Source organism: Triturus cristatus, chromosome 2_1 (genome assembly GCF_964204655.1).
Source record: "Triturus cristatus chromosome 2_1, aTriCri1.1, whole genome shotgun sequence".
Lineage (NCBI taxonomy): Eukaryota > Metazoa > Chordata > Amphibia > Caudata > Salamandridae > Triturus > Triturus cristatus.
Window position 1 is genome coordinate 466,076,239 of NC_140581.1, and position 21,403 is coordinate 466,097,641.

The window sequence follows — 21,403 nt, forward strand, 5'->3', positions numbered from 1 at the left end:
CCATTCACTGATCGTGTATGTTCCCCTCCTATGGAGGTCGTACGGGGTCCGTTGGGGGCTTTCCCTCCTCCTCTGGGGGACTAGTTAGTTTTTCATCTATGGGGCGACAGGCACACTGCACTTTGGGGGGGCTGTCTGGGCTCATGCAGGGGTGCAGGGTGGGGGGAGTTCTGTTGGGATGGGTGGGTGGGGGTGGAGTGTTGTTGGTTTGCACCGCAAGGCGAACCCTTTACTGTATTGTCGTTTTTGAGATGCTCTTTGGGGGACGATTGATGGCTTCCATGTATGATGGGGGGTAGGGACCTGACTGTGTTATCATGGAACGTTAACGGACTGGGGGATAGGATTAAGCGTGGTGTGGTCCTGCAGTATCTGAAACGAATTTCACCAGATGTGATCTTCCTGCAGGAGACACACCTTATAGGTAATTCCTTTCATGCCATGAATCGGAGAGGCTATCGCTTGGTGGCCCATTCGGGCTTCACCTCGGGCTCACGGGGGGTGGGCATCATGATTAAGAACTCGCTCCCATTGGAGATTGATGAGGTGCGCCATGACGAGAGGGGACGTTACACTGTCTTGGTGGGTAGAATGGAGGGCAGAGTGGTCGTTTTTGTATCAGTGTACGTTCCGCCGGGGTTGCAATCTACCACGTTTGCGGACCTGGGGCGCCTCCTCCTTGACCTCCCGGATGGGCTTCTGGTAGTTGGGGGGGACTTCAATGCGGTGGCTTCAGGGTCTATGGATCGTCATCCCCCCAGGGACCTCCCCCGGGCACAGGCGTGGCTGTCCGGCCTCTTAGATACACTAGGATTGGTGGATTGCTGGCGATTAAAGCATCCCGCTCAGCTGCAATACACCTTCCACTCGGGTGCCCATGGTAGCCTCTCGCGGCTTGATTATATCCTTGTTCCTGCGGCCTATGCTGGGAGGGTGGGAGAGGTGCGCCATCTGGCGCGGGGTATTTCGGATCACTCCCCACTACTGCTGCATCTGGATGTCTTCCCGAGGGGGGAGGGCAGGGTGGCCCCAATTAATACCTGGTACCTGCGCGACCCCACTATTCGAGCCGAATTGATCAAATCCTTGCAGCGGTACTTTGAGGAGAATGTGGGGTCTGTCCCTTCTGCCATCTCCCTTTGGGAGGCTTTTGAGGTAGTTCTTAGGGGGGAGGCCCTCTCCTTTATCTCCCATGCCCGGAGGCGCGAGCGGGAGGAGGTAACCCGGGTGGAGGCCGAAATTGCTGAACTAGAGGGTGACCTGGGGAGCGGGGTGACGGATGCCACATTGCATGTTCTACACCTCAAGCAGGCGGCCTATAGGGCCCTCGTCACGGAGGCGGCCAGGGGCCTCAGTAGAGAGCAACAGGGGCGACTGTATGATGTGGGTGATAAGGCTGGTAAATTGATAGCGTGGTTGGATAAAAAGGAGAGAGCGAGTCGTGTGGTTCCGTTGATCGAGAGGATGGATGGTGTATGTGTCACCGAGCCGGACGCCATTGTCTCCTGCTTCGCGGATTATTTCCGCGAGGTATATTCCCCGGTTTCTCCCTGCTCGGAGGAGGATTCCCATGCCCTGCTTCGGGACATCGCGCTGCCCTCCCTTTCGGTGGAGGACAGGGATTCGCTGGACGCTCCTCCCACCTCGGACGAAATTGCCCTTGCTATCCGCTCGGTCGCATCTGGCAAGGCCATGGGCCCCAATGGCATTCCTATCGAGCTGTACAAGCTGCGACCGGATGTGCTGGCGCCCCACCTGCGCGCGATGTTCCTGGCGGCCTGCTCGCGGGGTTCCCTTCCGCCGGACCAGCGTCTGGCCACGATCGTGGTAATCCACAAGGAGGGGAGGCCCCGTGAGCGGGTCACATCCTATAGGCCTATCTCGCTCTTGAATGCGGAGCCCAAAATCCTCGCCAAGGTGCTGGCCAACCGGCTGGTCGGCGTGGTGGGCGACTTGGTCCACCAAGACCAGTCCGGCTTCATACCCCATCGTAACACGGCCCTAAATCTGCGACGCTTGCACGGGGTGCTCGCGCGTGTTCCGTTCGTGCGGGAACCGGCCATCTTGGAGTCCTTGGATGCCACCATGGCGTTTGATACGCTTGAGTGGCCATACATTTGGGCGATGCTGGCGAAGTTTGGCTTCGGACCGGGCTTCATCAGCTGGGTCAAATTGTTGTATTCCGGCCCATTGGCGTAGGTGGTGGTGAATGGACGAGTTTCGGCCCCATTCGCACTGGGACGGGGTACGCGACAGGGCTGCCCCCTGTCGCCTCTCCTGTTTGCACTGGCCCTGGAGCCTCTGGCGGAGTGGCTGCGGTGGCACCCTTCCATCCGTGGTCTTCGTTGGACCCCCGAGCATGAGGACCGTGTGTCCCTCTACGCTGATGATATCCTTCTATATCTTGCCTCCCCGCGTAAATCACTGATCGTCCTAGTTGATGTTTTGCGCTCATTCGGTCGCAACTCAGGCCTCGTCATCAACTGGGCGAAATCCTGTGTATATGTGCTTGCCGGGGAGGCTCCGGTCCTACCACGGGACTGTCCGATCCAGATCGCCTCCCAGGGGTTTCGGTACCTGGGTATATATATTACTCTGGACCCGGAGGCCCGCTACGAGCGGAATTTGCTGCCCCCCCTCCAGCGCTTGAAGGAGGACGTGGTGCGTTGGCGGCGTCTGCCGCTTTCGCCGCTGGGCCGAGCGGCCTTGTTCAAAATGATGTCGTTGCCGCGCTTTTTGTACGCTCTCCAGAACACTATGGATTTGGTTCCGGCGCGCTACTTCCGAGAGGTGGAGAGTTTGCAGCGTCGCCTGTTCTGGGACGGGAGGCCACGTATCGCCTTGGCTAAATTGACGCTCCCGTGGTACGATGGGGGGGTCGCCCTCCCGGATATTAAACGGTATTACTGGGCCTCCCAGCTAGCTGCGATTAATCATGGCCTTTACGGGCCCGCCCTGAACCCGGCATTTGAAATGGACAAGATGCTCCTGCCCGGTGGCGACTACAATCGGGCGCTTTACTCTGGCGCGCCGGACCCTCGCCTGACGGGACCGACGCATGTCATGGTGCGTGTATGGCACGCGGCTAACGCAGCTATGGGGTGGAAGGACGGTTTGACCCGGGCGTCACCACTATATGCATCGGCGAGGTTGGGCTCCTTGTGGACCTCGAAGGGCTTCGAGAAATGGGACACGATCGGCATCAGCACAGTGGGAGATCTCTGGACGAGGGGGGGATTCAAAACTTTCGAGATGCTGCAGACGGAGTTTCAGTTGCAAGGCAGTGAGTACTTCCGGTACTTACAAGTCCGCCACGCGCTGGGCTCCGTCTTCCCGGATGTCGCGTCCATTCCGGAGTCTTCCCCCCTGGAGGACAGAGTGCTGGATGGCCATGTCCCAGACAGCACGATCTCCCTCATATACAAAAAACTGATTAACGACCGATCGGGCCTGCTGACGGGCCTCCGCGAGGCCTGGGTTGCCGATGGGTTGGAATTGGACGACGAGGACTGGATGTCCGCGGTGGCTTCTCCGAAGGAGGTGGCCATCCCGGCTCGCCTTCGCTTCGTCCAGCTTAAGATCCTCCACCGGGTCTATGTGACGGGGCCAAGGCTTCTACGTATGGGCTTAGCTGAGGATGGACTGTGTAAGCGTGGCTGTGGTGCTTTGGCAACTTTCTTGCATATTCTGTGGGAATGCCCAAAGGTGGAGCGATTCTGGCGTGGTGTGCATGAGGTCCTGCGAGTGGTTACGCGTGTCGTGCTGTTGCCTGAGGCGAGGAGATGCTTGCTGAATGTGTGGGAGCCAACTGACTACTCGGTTCCGCAGACGCGGTGGGTGACTCTGGGATACATGATCGCTAAACGTGACATTGCTCAATTGTGGGGATCCCAGAGGCCTCCGGCGGTGTCGGCCTGGAAAGAACACATGGATTGGTGTATGTTTCGTGAAAAGGTGGTGTATGTTGCGAGGGGTAAGCCTGGGGCGTGGGTGAAAATCTGGGGCCCCTGGAACGCCTATCGCGGGGGTATTTGCGAGCCGCCGCTGCTGCCGGCTGCTTCACCAGCTCTGTCCCCCTAGCCGATCCCCTCCCCCAGCCATGGGCACGTGGTTCCCCAGTCCCTGATCTGTCCTCATTCCCCTCTTCAGAGTTTGGCGATTGGTTGGGGTCCCCCACTTAAGGAGCGCGTGCTGTCACTTGGGATTGCGGGTTGCCTTGCGGGTGTGGTTGTTTTTGTGTTGTTGTGTTTTGACAAAAGGAACCCGTATTGTGGGTTCGGAGTTATGTGGCCTGCACTACTGATACCTCCTGATTTACTCTTTTCGCACCGCCAAGAGATTTTTCTGTATGTATGTCATATGCTACTGCTACTCTAGCGGCCGGCCAGAAGGTTGTAGGCCCATACTTGTAACTATTTGAGATTGTAATAAACGGTTTCAAAAAAAAAAAAAAAAAAAAAAAAAATTAAATGGCAAACTTGTCATGCCAGACCAATCCGGTTTCATACCCAGCAGGGCTACCTCCAACAACCTTAAGACACGTATTTTTTCATTGTTAAAAATCTGAGACTCAGGCGATCTCTACGATTCTCAATGCAAAGAAAGCCTTTGACTCATTGGAATGGCCCTTCTTGTTTATGGTCCTCTAAGAAATGGACCTGAGACATTACTTTATTGGCTTGACAAAGCTGTTATACACAGACCTGACCGCTAGGGTAACATTCAATGACTATCTCATGAGGCCACTTGAAATAGGCAGGGGTAGGTAACAGGGCTGTCCGCTGTCGCCATTATTATTTACTTTGACCATTGAACCCCTCGTTTCCCTGCTGCAGGAGGAACATATTCATAGGACTTAAGATTTCCAACACTCTACGCTAACGATGTATCACTGTTTGTTAGAGACCCTGGGATATACCTTAATCTCGTTATTTGTGGCAGTATTCACTGTTGCGACTTTGAGGGCTCACGCATTAACTAGAAAAAGTCTGAAAAATTCCCTCCTACTGATGGTATGGTTTGAGTCCTCTTAGACTTCCCATTAATCTGAATCTGTCTTTCAGAATAATTATGATCCCGTGCTGGGCAAACTAGAGACATGACTAGAGAAATGGATCACTCTCCCAGAGAGTCTCCCTTCATCTTTAATGGGACGTATGGTGCCTATTTAGATACTAATTTCCCTATGTATTAATATTCCTATTTCTCCCTGGAGGAAGATGTTCTCACAACCTACAAATGCTGCTAACATGACTCACCTGGGTTGGCCAAACTCCATGTGTGAGCTGCGAGGGACTCACACCTACCTGTAAAAGAGGTGCCATTTATTGGATCTGTCCTGGATCTGCTCTCCATCTCCTGATTGAACATGATCAAACCGAACGGGCAGACTCAACACTACATTTGGCTCAAGGCAACCACGCCTCATTAGTGATATTGAGTTCGTATGCTGCATGTATTAGGCCAGGGGACTTTGGCGAAGTGTGCCGAACTTCCATCACTCTAATCTCCAGTGATGCATATTTTTGATAACCTGGGGTAGGGGTAGAGCCCCTACGCTGGACTAGACTACAGGTACCACAATGCATTGGTTGGGTATCATGGTGGTGGGCCACTTGTTTAGTGAGAGTTTGTTCCTTTCCCTTGAGCTGTTCCAGTCACGGGGTGAGACTAATAAACTTGATATCCTTCCTGCTTTAGGGTCCAACATGCTGCTGTGGTACAGTGGCCTGACTTTTCGCAAGAGACACAAGAACTTACACCCCTCATGCAGATGTACCCTTCTACCTGTACCTGGGTTTGGGTCTCTCATTTGTATAAAAAGAGTGAAAGTCTATGCCCTCTGTCTGCAGATGCTCCTAGATTGACTCTGAGGGGTAGAACTGGGATTGCTGATATCCAACAAGATTTGAGGCCATTGTTGTGAACCGATAAAACATGTCTCCATCAAGCACAGGCAGATACTTTTCCACTTCAGTGTCATTAACTGTGTGTGTTATCCCCCTCTCCATTTGCATTAGCTGGACAAGACCTGTTCCTCGAAAAGTGGTTGATGCTTAAACAACCCTGCAAATTTTTAGGTTGAGCCTGCTGTAGTGGAGTATAAACTTGAAGCCCCGCCCACTTTCTGCCAATATTTGACATTGGCTTGTGTCATTGCACTTCGTAAATGCTGGCTTCTGATTTGTACATAGGCTTGTTAGTCCCTCCTTAGTCCCGCCTTGTCTTCATTTGTAACCTCCCATGAGAACTGTCCTTTTTTCTTCGGTTGTTCCACTGTCTGCTTTATAAGTTGGTGAACACTATTTTCTTTAATGCTCTTCCCCTATTCCACTCACGACATCACAACACCCGCCCGCCTTTATTTTGATAGTAATGTATTTAGTAAAATTACAGCACGGTCCGCTTTATAGAGACTGCATTTATTTAATATACGGTGAGGTCCACTTTCACTGCACCTATTTAATTATTTAATTACCAGCATGGGCCGCTTTCACTTTAGTGGCTGCGCTACAGAACCTTTTGAAATTCGTTTTTTTTCCACTTTGGGTGAACGTGCTGTATGCACTTTCACTTTAATGTTGGCCGCGCCCCTTTGTTTTGACGCTGCTCACTGTAACCTGTATATGCGAGCAGAATCTAAAAAATGGGCGTGGCCACCATTAAAGTGGTCTCACATTTGCGAGAGTTTGAGCTCTTCTTGGCATTAAAAATAACAATACCTTTTATATATGTGTTCCTTTTAAAAACACACTTAAAAGGCATTGTCATTTACACTCCCAATAGCTTAAACGCTCTCAAATGCGAGACCTGTTGCATTGAAAATGCTCGTTTACACCTGGAATGGGACTGTCCCCCGATTCAGGCATTCTGAGTAGAAGTAGCTGATAAAATCAGTGAAATAATACACACACTGATGCCCTGTGCCCCGCCTCCTCTGCCCCCGAGTTATGTTTTAGATATATCCTGCTTCAAGAGGCGATTAGTGGCCTACTGTTACTGCTTGCCCAGCGCTGGATGGCATGGGCGTGGGTAAAGGGTCCCCTTCTAGAACTTTGTGACTAGTCAAAAGATGTAACTTTTTCTGATTAACAGGCATCAATGAACGTTCCCATACTGAGGCCTAGAGACATTTGCTGACCATTTATGCTACAGCTTGCACCACTGATGACGATTACACCACACCTCTCTTAGGTCATCCTCCCTCATAGGGCCATAGGTGACTCCTCCCTCCAGTTTGCTCCAAGGTGAACTCGGCAGCCACCCCTCCAGGATCACTGTGCAGCCTTCACCCTTGAAATGTTATTCTTCTATTAATGTCATGTTTTAAAACAAAGATTACATTGCAATATGCTTGTTCGACTTCAGGTCTCCTGCCTTAACTAGAAAGTTGTAAGCTTTGGTGAAACCTAAGTCAAACTCAATAAAAATATTTAAAAAATAATAATCTGCTTGGGCTGCCAATGACACCGACAACTATACAAATAGGTTTAGTATGGCATTGCCCTTTCTAAAACACCACTGGACTAGCAGTTCACCTCTAACCCCACGAGCTGTCAAACATAAAGGAAAATCAGTTTGTAGAGATGTGTGGTCACAGTCTACCCTGACATGATGTCTGCTAAAGATCGAAAAAACACTTCCATATCATGCCAGAGAGCCCTACCTAACACAGCCTCGCCATCCCCTCCAAAATACACGTTCCTTTCATTGGTACCTTGCTTCCGTCCCCCCAGTGAGACAGTGGGCTCTTGCTGTGGCAGCACCACTGCTCCTAAAGCCGGGGCTACTCAAGCCATAGATTGCTGCTCATGTATAGGTCTGAAAGGTCGTGATAAACACCGAATGTGCTTTTCGATCCCAATGTTTTCAAAGTACTTGCGTAGAAATCTGAGATCAATATGTCTCAGCCTTGGGCACTCCAGGTCTCGCGACAAACTGTAGTAATCAGCATTTTTAATTGGCTCGTTACATAAAATGAAGCCAGAGGCTAAAGGCATTTTGCAGCTTTTAATAGCTTATGCATATTAAACGCAGCCCTCATTAAACCAGCGTGGCTCACGTGCATATGCACTCCAGATGGTTAGTGTTACATTAAACCGTGAGGTAAAGCGTGGTCCTTCATGTGGGAATCCGCCGTGGAGCATGGGCGCGTGCCAGTAGGTTTCCCAAAGCACTCATTCTGACTCGAAGTGCCAGCCAGACCCCGCTCTCTTCAGAAAAAGAAGACCATTGGTCCAAGAAGTATTTAAACACAGTCGATCATACAGTCAAATAATCACTTCTTATCTTGGCGGCAACATCTAAATCCAATTCCTGCTGTGCCCCTGCTGCCTGGTTTATTTACCACTGTGATTCGTAAAACAGAAATGGCGGATGCATTTATTCTCAGCCTTTCAAGGTTACACTTTATCACGGTTAGAATAAATGTTATTAAGCAGGTAATTCTCTGACCCGCAATCTGCATGATGCAAATGTTCGCAGTCTTTCTTTTGTCACACGCAAAATTTTGAGGGACTTATATTACCTAATGCAGTGCTCTTATGTATGTTATATTATGTATTTTTCATTAATAATTTTTGCTATGTCAAAATTGGTTAATCTAGAAAACAGGTAAAATATAACATTGTGTTTGAACCCAGTCAATAAAAAGGGTCCCGTCCTCTACACACAGATTTGCTGTTCTCGTCTCTTATGCTTGCTCTCTACCGGCTGTCAGGATTGCATCAGAGAAACAAGCAGGACAGAGTTTATGCAATGCCTTCCATATTAGGCTGTTGTGCAAGCGGAGGTGTCGCATCAAGATTCCGCATAGGAATTTTAGAGTCACCCGAAAAAGACTGGGTTGGAGTTTGAGATTGAGACAGTGGTGTATTAAAACAGCTGGTCAGCTGGCCACCATAGGGGTGGGACTTCCTAGAATGAGAGTTATTTCCAATTCAGTAGCGATGGAGTCCATTTAATACCACAGCAAACTTGACTCTGTGCCTGGAAACATTTCTCGGTTGCATTGGCTTTCTGCTGTAGTTCAAGTTTGTCCGCTCAGCTTTGCGTCTTTACACATTTGATTTCTTTTCCCTTTCTGGTTCTCTGTTGATCCCTTTTACCCCTCCCCCCCCCACCTGTGCTTGTTGATTTGATTCTGCTGTTTCTCCCTATTTATTGATATTTATTTGTATGACTACAATCTGCTGTTTGTCCTCCCAGGGATCAGAGCTGGTCTTCAAATGGCTCCCAAGCAACACTAGAAAAATTGTCACTCTCGCCCAGGTTATCAGCAAGTTGGACAAGAGTAACACCCTCTACTCTGGGATCATCAAACAACTCACTAGGAGACTACAAACCATCAAGAACTTGACAGCCAAACTCATCCTCAACCTCCCACACAGAACTTGCATCACACCACACCTCAGGGAGCTCTGCTGGTTCCCAATACACAAACACACTCATTTCAAATTCTTCACACGCACACATTCAAGGCATTACAGAACTTAGGCCCCACCTACCTGAACAGTTTGATCTCCTTCCACCAACTACCAACACTCCTGTGCTCCGCAGGAGTCATACTCGCACACATCCCATGCATACACAGAACTAGACCAGAGGGCCGGGCATTTTCCTGCATCACTGCTATAGCGTGGAACGGCCTTCCACTTCACATCAGAGCCTCCTGCTCTCTCCATGAAGCTGAAGACCTGGCTTTTCAATTAACCAACCTACCATGTGAGGGTCTAGGCACACACATCTGCTCAGTGCCAGGCCACCCTCGCAGGTGATAGTAAGCTTTGCAAATGCACGTAACATAACACAGCATGTCACCCTACGTCAGGGAGCATGGCAAGCCGACTACATATATGTGATCACATTATCATTCTCTACTTTATTCTAATTCTAATGCTCTGATATGATACCTACCGTTCTTACTCAGAGCACACAGCATCATTCACCTCTTGTGGCAGACTAATCAGTTCAGAAGATGACGCCAATCTGCTCTAGGATTTACCATCACTATCCTGTTACTGAAAGTGCTCCTACGTTTCTTTTCCCCTTCTCTGTTTTCCGCTGCTTTCTCTATGCACAATTCTCGCATAGAATATTAGAAAAACTGCAAACTCATTGTGGTGTGTGCAAAAGTAGCCTTTTCAGCAAATCCCAACACAGGAGTAATGCTTATGCTTTTTATGCTAAATTCATCAAGAGATGTTTGAACAAATATAACATATTTAACAGTTACACTTTCTCTGGACGAAAAAGACCTGTGAATAAACAGAAAACATGGATACGTGTTGCAATTATACATCTGCAACATAGAAAGTTAATCTTGAACAAAACATTACATTAATGAAAGTAAACTATTGTGACCTCATTTTGTGTGTGTGCTGTGGAGCAGGTGAGCATAGCTGCCAAGGTTTCAGATTGCGATGTGTGACATTGTCATATTTTGAGTGTAATTATGAGTGACATTTCAACAACTACGAGTGACACTTTTTCGCAAGCATTGAAGACGAGGCAAACATATAAATATCAGAATTTACACCCATTTGAGCAACGAGAAACATTAGGAAGATCTAAAAACTGCAAAGCACCAGGAAAGGGAGGGCACTCCGCATGGGCCAACACAGATTTAGTCACAGCATGATTGGAGGTGCAAGGCTCAGAAAGGGCGACTGAAAGGCAAACACACAGCCCGAGTCGGCCAGGGCACAGTGCCTGGCTGTATTCAGTCAAAAAGCCACTGAGCAGGTCATAGCCCCGCCGGAGCGCAGGGCCCGGCTGTATAATTTCACAAAAAAGACACTGAGCAGTATAAAAATCAAAACTATATCTGCTAAGTGGCTAACCGCCCCAGGGTCCAACTCGCCACCCGCTATACTTGAGTCAGTTGCCCACCATCATGGCTTGGTCTAACACAAGCAATTTAAATATGGCAGTCACAGAAGTGTTTACGAACATCTTTTTATTAGTAATCGGCTGTTACTAGTAGACTAAGGCACTTACTGAATGTATCATGACTCCTGCGCCCTGCGGCACGGTGGGCTGGGATGGGGTCGGTCCCGCTCGTGTCACCGCCACCACGGTGCTGTTAAGCGAACCGCGGCGAGCAGCTATCTATATTGCTGCACAGCACCCACTCTGTTCACGTCAACTGGCCTGCCTGAGTGACTCTGAGTGGGTCAGCCACTCTGGAAATACCTGGGGTCAAGTTGCATGGGCAGAATCCACATCCAAGAATTGCATTACCAGATTGGATTCTATCTTTACCACCTCGGCGGTGTGAGCACCTCTCTTGGTTGCCCTGCACTGCCAGAGTCCAGCACGCGATTACCGACAGCTAAAGTCAGCCACCTGCGGCCAGCGTTGGGTCTCAGGAATCATCCCACTCTGTCACGTCACTGACCCCGTAATTAGTTTAATTGATGCGCATGTGTCGGCCCGGGTATGTTTAAATAGAATACATTGTAGCAGTACTCGCAGAGCAGCAAGCACTCCGAAACTCTCGAGCCAGCCCCCCCCTTAGCTTGCCTCGACCAGCGCGCCCTGAGCTCAGCAACAGCTAAAAATGTATTGATCATGTGCATTATAGCAGCACTCCGCTTGACATGCTGAGGAGGCACTATAATGAGTGATTTTCCATTTCAGTGCAGTGATGCGGACCCCCGCACTAAAATGCGTTACACTAATGCCTGATGCGTGGTACTTATCAGGGCTGGATGGGGAGAGGATGTGCGTGGGGGAAGCACAAGTGAGTGACAGAGATGATATACATCTTGTCTAAGATGGCGTTTGACACAGAAATGTTACACAACTAAAACACATTACTAAATTCACTTCTATATATTATCAGAAATTATTTTAAAAGGCAATTACACTGTATCAGTCAGTAGATGTAAAACCATGTGTGAAAAAGCATATTAAACATTGTTAACAATACTCACAAATTTCCATCTATAAAATACTTTATCAACTGTTTGATGCTTACTCAAAGGTATCCTACTTAACGTTTTTAATAGAATTACTCCCTCTTTCCGAATATGGTACATGAGTAGTCTCATATTATAAAGCTCTCTAAGGTTCATTAGGACATCCTTATGCTAGAGAAAAACATAAGTAATTGAATAATAATGAAATAGCAACATGACTTTTACTGGGATAGCTTGCTATGATATTGCATTTTGAAGTCATTCGTGTATTTTGTTGATTTGATTACTCTGTTGCAGTCATAAAAGCTTAAATTACACCCAAACAAGCAACATATGGATAACCCATATACATAAATATATTTATGTAACTCCAGAGATGAATTTCTCAAATACACTTTTGTGTGTGTAGGAGACTTGCTGTGGTCCTGGAGGTGTGGAGGAGTGTGTTATTGTGCCTGTGTTGGGATAGAGGCCAGTGTGTCTTTTCATGATAAGGCTGCTTGGCTGTGGAGTAGTGCTGGTGGGTGGGAATGGATATTTAGCATACTGTGCAATGCTGATGACTGTGTGGTCACATACACATATAAACGTTCAAATTAACACTGCAAGCTGTAGCTTGAAATGTAACACTACATTGAAAATGCACTTATTTATCTTACTGCAGGAAAGGAGATGTGCAGCAAAGATGTTGATTCACCAGAATTCCAGGGATAGCAGGAATCTGTGCATTAATATAGGGGGTACCCTATGCATACTCAGTAACCTGGGGTAAACAAGGCTCCTGAAGGGAGGTATTTGTAAACAATTATACAGACAACTGTAAATGTCATAATAATTCAAAACACAGCTTACATCAGGATACTATGAGACAGCACATATAGATATATATTCATACAAAGTCACATTAAAGAGGAAGAAAAAAAATAGTGTGGTGGCGAAGACTGTAAGTGAACATTTGTGCTCAGTGCTCATGTTATTCACATAGCAAATATCCAACCTAACAAGTGTGAATGACTGTAGAAACCATATGACCGAATGCAAAGCATCTTGGGTTGTACTGCAGAAAAATATGCAATTTCAACACAGGTATGAATTAATTAAAGAGAGGCTCATATTTTTTAAGTCAGCAATGTTTTGATCCACTGAGAATGCAGGGTCATTATCGGGACCAACAATTCAGAATGCCTAAGATGAGAATGAACTGGAGGACTGGAGGTCCCTGGGTCAAGGGAGGGACAATCTTGATTTAAAAGGAATGCCTCATAAGAAGAGTCCAAGAAGAATCTAGCCATGATGTGCTTGGGCAGTAGTCAGACCCTGCAGTGTGCAGAAGTGACATCACACGTCCCTTGACCCATAATGACATTATATAAGGGTCTGGCTACCTTTCAGTTGGCTGTTCTGTACCTTGCTGGACAGAGGTAGTCACTGAACCAAATTATGTGTATCTAGAGAGTTACTGGCTCTAATCCAGGAAGGTGCCCCCCAGCATTTCATCCTCCTGAGGATGATAAATGAGAATTTGAAATTAGGATAATATTACCACCTGTTGTAGGTGTCTAAGACTACAGGCTGTACTCTATGCGCAGTCGCTTTTACAGTTAATCGGGCAGTGCCATAGGTTGTGTTCATACCTCTTGGATTGCATTTGTGTGGTCTTAATCATTGAACATTGTTGGCCTTGTCAGTATCCACATGGAATGTTGGCTTGGAATGCTGTGTACTGTAGATCAAAGTACTCGGATAGACGACCCTGCTTACAATTAATACTTTAAGCAGGTGCCAGGTGTCCCTCCATGTACTCTTGCAACCTCTTGTCGCTGGATTAACTTCTGCATACCCTACAGGCTTGTGCTACTTTATGTGTCCTTTTCAGTTACGTGGTCTTCTGGCGTAGCTCCTAAGTTGTGTAGCTCTAAAGTTCTTTTCCCCCACAGTGCTTGTTTTGAAGTGTTAGGGGTTCTTTACTGGATTCCATATTCTTCACTGGATTTCTGCTATGCTAGTCATGGTTCTGTTGGTTCTAGGCATGGTCTTTGTTTTTCCTTGGTGACTTAGGTTTGACCCCTTTCCTTTCTTTATTATGAGCTGATTTTATGTTTTCCTCTTCAATGCCTTGGTTATGATTGACCTGTCTTTTTCTAACTCACTGCTGTGGTTAGAGGTGGGGTAGGTGCCTCAGTTCTCAGAATCTTTCGTTTTCAATGTCCCACCTAATTAAAAAAGGGTTTGGTTCTCATTCATCTATGTATTAACCGATTTTCACTGTTCCCGGCCTGCTCAACTGAGTTTCCCCATTGTTCAGGTTGGTGGTATGTTCTCATTCATAATACAAAGAATACTGTGGGTCTAAAGTTCTATGTGACAAGTAACACTGATATGATAGAAAGAGTAAAATAAAACAAGAAACCATCTGGGGCTTGCCAAAAAGTTAAGTTCCCATCACCCACCGAAGGTGGCTTATCATCATCTGGGAACTATAGACAATACCATAGAAACAAACCACTTGGATGATTGTGGTGGTTACACGGTAGTCCCAGGCGTGGATGCCTAAGATGGGGTGATGGTTTGCAGTGCAAGAAGTGTGAAAGAAAAAAGTGCTATTAAAAATGGCTAACAAGACACAATACATTTTATTCTGGTGCTGTCTTGATGCCACTTTAAAAACAGTGCATAGACAGCTTCACAAATAACTGTCAAGATGTCGGTCTACATGTTTCGGCTACTGGACATGGGAGTCCAAGCTCTCATCAGGACCATGTTGACGCTACTGCAAAACGTGTGAAAAGGAAACTTATAAATGAAAAAGGTTTTAGGTTGGTACCCAATACAACCTGATTGTTCATGTACGTTCCCGTTGAATTTTTACAGGGAAAAGAGACCTAGTAACAATAAAGAAAAGAGAAAGAAAGAAGAAATCAACTCAATCTTATACAGTATCAGTGTTAATCACAGAACTATGCTAGATAGAATATGCTAGCAACACTAGATCAATACTCAATGATGTATTGTATTGCAAGGTGATAGTCATATCGACGCTCAACATGTGCACTTACCCGGAAAGATTTGGGCACGCACCTCGCCTCGCCTGGCATCCGCTCAGGACTTGAGGCACAACTCTAAAAAATGAAAATGTCAAACAACAAAATTACCCCAAAAGGACCTGTTTAATCCAAAGAGGGGGGAGGAGGAAACTTCCAAAAGGAATCGTTTGACTTAACAGTGTGGGAACATGGCAGGATCAAAGTCTTAAAAACACAATGTACAAGTGTGAACAAATTTGAGTAGCTGCAGCTTGCTAAACCGCTAACAGTGGATGTAAAGTATTTGCTCAATAATGAAGAATCATTTGGGACCTAATGGTTCATATTAGCGTCCAGACCCAGATGAAGACGCCTGATGTACTCTATGACTCGAAAAAATAAAGGAGGCAAAAGCTCAGCGCTGCTTAGTATCAGTACCCGCGGTTAAAACTAAAAATAGTCTAATAGTTACAGCAGTACGTTGGACAAAGCAATCAAATTGTTCAACACAGCGTCAAAAGTTCGCGCCGTTTTAATGGATAACACAGGAACTAGAAAGAAACCCACCTGTCCGTCGGTACCCAGCTCTGGCAACTGAGCTGGAAGGGGAGGTACCGGACCGACAGGAGGAGTGTCCATATAAGCTCCTGTGAGCGTACTTCCGTGTTGTTGACTACGGGGCGCTCAGAGGTACAAAATACCACGTGTGATATCACGTATTTCAGGAAAGCTGGGAAATGTAGTGTCGGGTGCGATTCACCGTCTTTGTTATGTAGTTAGTGAAAAAACGGGAAAAGGCACCGCGTGATCAGATTCAGAAGAATTCTTAAATAACAGGTGCAACATTTCAAACACCGTCAGATCGATATGATAATTAATGATTTACTCACACTGAAGGGCGCTTAGTTTAGATTAAGAGCGCACCTACAAATATGAAATTCAATTTAGAGGGGCGCAATGGGCTAGAGTGCTGGGCTTATAAGAGAGGCAAATGTAACTTTATTGAATGGACAAATTGCAGGTGTCCTAAGATTTAGAGGGATGACCACGGAATATCATCGTTTAGGCCAAGTTGATCACTCTTAAGTTTAAACACAACAGAAATGGGTGTACAGAAATTTTCTTATATCTGTCACATGTATGGGAATGAAAGGTTGTTCCAAGATTACCCATCTCAAATCTTCTGGTTTGTGTCTCAACGACAGAAAGTGATTAGTGAGTTTTGTCGCTTGTTTGTTCCGCCTGATAGTGCTCTTATGTTCATTGATGCATGTCTTGATCTTTTGTGTGGTCATACCTACATACCGCAAAGAGCAGGGGCAGGTGATGAGGTAGATGACTCTTTCTGTGTTGCAGTTGGTATGTTTTTTTAATGTCCATGGAGTATCTGTGCCTATGTCAATGGTTTTGGTAGGCTGGGTCTGTGGACATGCAGAGCACTGACCACATGGGAAATGGCCCTGTTCTGGTGGCAAACCCCACAGGGTGTTTGTAGTGGTGGGAGATTTAGCTCTCGGTCTGGTGTGCACGAGACTATCTCTGAGGTTAGTGCCTCTTTTGAAAGAGAAAAGAGGGGGTGGTAAAACCTAATGTTCTCAGTCATCTCTCTTGCCCCCTGCTTAGCAGGGAACTGCAGGTTGACTTTAGGTCTTGTTCCCATATTGGTGGGACTGTTCCTGTGTATTCTTAACTGGTGACCAGGTCAATGGGTCTTATATATTTGGTGGTGGCCATAGAGTTTCTATATGAATTCCCGGGCTTATCGTTTGTCCTTTCTCCACTTCAGTGGTTATAGACTAGGCTGGCTCCAGATGGGTCACCCAAGCCTAGGTCATCATGGTCTTGAGAGTTGATCTTTTCATTTCTAAGGTAGCGGTGACAGTAAGGACTGTTTTGTGGGTTGGGATGGGTGCAATTGGGACGGGGAGTGCGGTGCTGAAGGTTTAGCCTTCCCTGCTTTGTAGGTTATCTTTAGTTGTGTAATTGTTTACTGGATCCTATGCCCTAAGCGGGATTGGTCCAGAAGTCTGACATGTTGCTGGATTGTCCTCTTTGTCCCTAGAAGTGTAGGGAGATTAGTGTTTTTCTGGAGTTTCTGGTTTGGATTATGACGGCCTGGTTAGGTTACATTTTCCTTCAGATTTAGTCAGTTTTGCCACTGGGCACTGGGTCCTCTCTTACCTCAGGCATGGCTGAATAATGTCAGAGACAATGATAAAGAAAGTTCTGGTGGCTCTTATACTCCATGTTTCCAAGTTTGTGTGAATTCAAACCTCACCATGCAGGGTCCTTTTCTGCTCTTACTGGGCTTAGAGTTGAGCTCTGACTGCTTTGGCTTTGCCACTCTGTTTGCTGCACGCTTTTCTGGCTTCAGAGCTTGAGGATTGGACTTTTGCTGCTCTGGCTTCCTCTTATAGTCCCTTCTAGGCTTAGATTCTGTGGTTTAAGCCCTGGTCAATCTGGCTTTTGCTTCTGCTCCTTTCTAGGATAGGAGCTTGTGAAATACAGCATTTATTTCAACATACAGTGAGGTACCTAGGCCCACCCATGTCAACTTAGAAATGTACATCCTAACTGCAATAAAACAAGATCATGTAAGTCATTTGTTTCTCTAAACCAAAGTGTAAAATAAAGTGTGTACACACATATGCAATGGTTGAATGTGTTATAAGATAACATATTATTAAGTACAAATAAATGAGTGTGACTTTGCGTCCTCAGTGTCCCACAGTGTGCAATAAACCAATTTGTCTATATTTGTGACATTATTTCTTTAGAATTTTGTATTGAATTTGTTACATATGTCTATTTTTCTTACATTGATGGGAGTATAATAATTGTTTTTTTGCGAAAATGTTTCAAAAGAGAACCAGACATTAATGAAAGTGAGGAGATGCTGATTCAATTAAAAATGCTAAGGCAACCTTCATGTTATTTATGGTTTAAGGCATTGGTAAAAATGTTAAAGAAATTATTCTCACCCAGTTCCAGCCTGGCAGTAGCAGGTAAAAACATTGCATGGTGATGGCACTGAGGATTTTGTTTTATGAATAATCTAATAACAGTTCTTTGGGTGCAGCTTCTATATATGCTCATATGGGTGCCAAATGTTGTCGTAGAAATGAGCTGGGATTGTCCTTCCCTTTCAGGGTCTGACTGACAGTCAGTATCCAGACCCATGTGCATGGATAGTCAAAAGTATCAAAATCATATGTCATTGTGTTTCATACCCTTGGAGCATAGGGGGACAAATAATGTTTTTTTCGAACAATCTGGATTTCTAATAAACAGATCCCTGGATAATACAAACAGTTGAGGGTTGTCACATAGGGGTTGTCTTGGATCCAGTTCAGACCTTGCTGTCAAACTGGGGGGGGCGGAGTGCAGTTGATCCCTCCTTCCACGGGTGGGCTGAGGGAACTTTGACCATGGAACTTAGGAGCCCACAACGTCCTCTCTGCGACAATGGAAGGCCAGCTGTGGTGGGACTTCTGATCTCAACAGATATCCTTGGTTGGGGCTAGTGTCCCTGTTGGATGACAAATCTGCTCTCTGATAGCACCCCTGGGTTCAGCAGACATTGGTGCAACTTTTGGCTATCTCCATTTGTCTCTTGGCATGCCCGGAAGTGACCAGCGGCAATCCCTCAAGAATGGCTACTGCTCTGACTGGTTTTGGCTTCCTCAGCTTTGATATCCCTGGTGCTTTTCTAGAGGGCCAGTCGACTGACCCTTGGAGTCACTGACTTGATCTGGGCCACAAATCAACTTTTCTCCAAGCGAGGACCCACAGACACAGTCCAATCTCAGGAGCACACACTGACCCATGCCTCCACTTACTTTTCCACCTCAGAAGAGAAGAGATCAGCTACCATTTCAACACCATTCTCCACCGCTCCATAACCAAAGCCACCTTTTCAGAAGGCTGGAAACATGCAGTGGTAAGACCCCTCCTCAAAGAACCCTCTTCAGAGTCCAGTGGATTCCAGAAATACTGCCTTATCTCACTGCTCCCATTCCCCACCAAAATCCTGGAGAAGGCCTTCAACTTCCAACTCACTGAACACCTGAAGAGAAACAACCTGCTGGACCCTTCCTAATCAGGTTTCATAGTCAACTACAGCACCAAGACAGCCTTGATCACCGTGTCAGATGACATCCACACCCTACTCGTCAGAAGAGACTCAGCCGCCCTGATCCTTCTCGACTTCTCGCAGCCTTTGGCACACGCCTCCCACCACAAACTCATCGATTGACTATGCCAGATTGGAATCACAGACAACGTGCTCAGATGGCTGTCATCCTTTCTCATGGGGCACACCCAGAGAGTCCGTCTCCCTCCCTTCACCTCACAACCCAAGCACACCATCTGTGGTGTCCCCATGGCTCATCCCTCAGTACAACCCTCTTCAACATCTACATGACACCTCTCGCAGACATCGTCAGATTGCACAACATCAACATCATCTTCTACAGCGTCCTCTCGCTCCCAGCAGACCCCACCTCGACGAAGACCAACTTCCACAACTGTATGAGGCACGTCTCAGCCTGGATGAAGAACAACTGCCTGAACTCAATATAAACAAAACAAACTGAAGTTCTGATCTTCTGCAGACACTCTGCCCTCTGCAATGACTCCTGGTGGCCAGAGGAACTCAGACCCACCCTCACTCTGAAAGACCATGCCTGCAACCTCTGCATCATCCTGGACAGTGAACTCTCCATGAAACGTCAGGTCAATGCCGTCTCCTCAGCCTGCTTCCACATGTTCCGCAAAGTCTTCAAGTGGCTCCCCATCAGCACCAGGAAAATAGTGACGCAGGCCCTCATCACTAGCCGGCTGGAAGATGGCAATGCACTTTATGTAGGCACTACCACCGAACTCATGAAAAGACTCCAGGCAATCCAGAATGCAGCTGCCAGATTGATCCTCAACGTGCCCAAGAACACACAAAATACCCAGCACCTGGAGGACCTCCACTGGCTCCCTGTCCAGAAGAGATGCCATTTCAAACTTCTGACACACGCCTACAAAGCCCTCAATGACCAAGGACCCGTTTACATGAACCACTGCCTGCATTTCTGGTGACCTCCCAGGAACCTTTGCTCTGCACACATCACCCTCGCACAGATACCTTGCATCCACCACTGCCGCTCCAGAGGACGCTTCTTCTACCTAAGGGCTACACGCCCATGGTGAAACCGGTTTGGGAACGGGTTTTCCATCTCTCTCCCTGTCTCCATATTGTTTACAGAAACAAAAGGCAATAAGCTTCTGTGTGTTTTCACAGGCGGCCTTTCAAATGCAACGTCCCCATTGTAGCTTGAGTCCACAGGGCTAGAAGTAATGTGGAGAGTTGGGTGTGATGGTCCATTATCTATAATTGATGACTACTTTGGAAAACAAGAAGGTTCTGGAGGATTACACCCCCAGAGTTGCTTGAAATTTCCTGCCTCTCTGCCCTGGCACCAGATGTTTGGGGGCAAAAAAGACTGTGCGTCAAAACCCTTTGCGAGTGTGCTGGGCAGAGCCTTTGTGATGTGCAAGTTTGGTAGGTGACAGCTCCCCCTCATCAAGTCAGAGATGGCCCATCCTGCTACCACCTATTTCCCCTTTGTCTCGCTGTCTGGGGGCAATCAACATAGACCAGCTGCCAGCTATATCTAGTCATGTGACCCAGGTACCAAATGGTTAGGACTAGAAAATAACAGCTTTCTAAAAGTGGCATTTTTAGAATTGTGACTTAAAATCTAACTTTACCATTAAAGGGGGTTTTAAATTGCAATTCTTTAGACACCAAACTTGCCCTGTCCTGGGTAGCGCCTAACAACCATCGATGTGCAGCTTGCGGTGCAAGGTCCCTGCTAAAATGCATTTAGAAGCAAAGTCAGTGACCATTGACTGAGCTTGCGATGGGAGCTACAGTGTCGGCATTTAGGAAGCCGATTGGGCTTGCAAAGATTTGCTTAGCTATACATCGGCACTGAGGCAAAGGTGCATCATGCTGGACTGGAGCTGGGGAAGCTTCTTGGGCTTGCGGGGATGTGCATCGAGATGTGTCATGCTGTATCGAGCTGGGCTGGTTATTGGTGTCGAGATGTGTCAAGCTGGTTAGGTCTTACGTAGCCGGCGAGGCAATGCATGGTCCTGCGTCAGAGCTGCAGGCTGCATGCCTCCTGGACTGTTGTCACGTTGAGATCCTTTGCAGTGGATCAGGCTGGCGGGGCCATTGAGGGGATGCCCGGTACTGCGTCGTAGGTGCTTGGCGCAGAGAAGCCTGTTGTGTCCCTGTGGATTGAGAACAGGAGGTCAGTGGACTGACCCTTGGAGATCTGGAATCCGAGGACACAGAGGCAGGCTGATTTTAGCAGTGCAGCTCACACAAAAGAGCCCTACTGCAGCAACAGCAGTCTTTGGGTAGCATAGCAGTCCTTGTACAGCAAGCACGCCAGCTGGGCA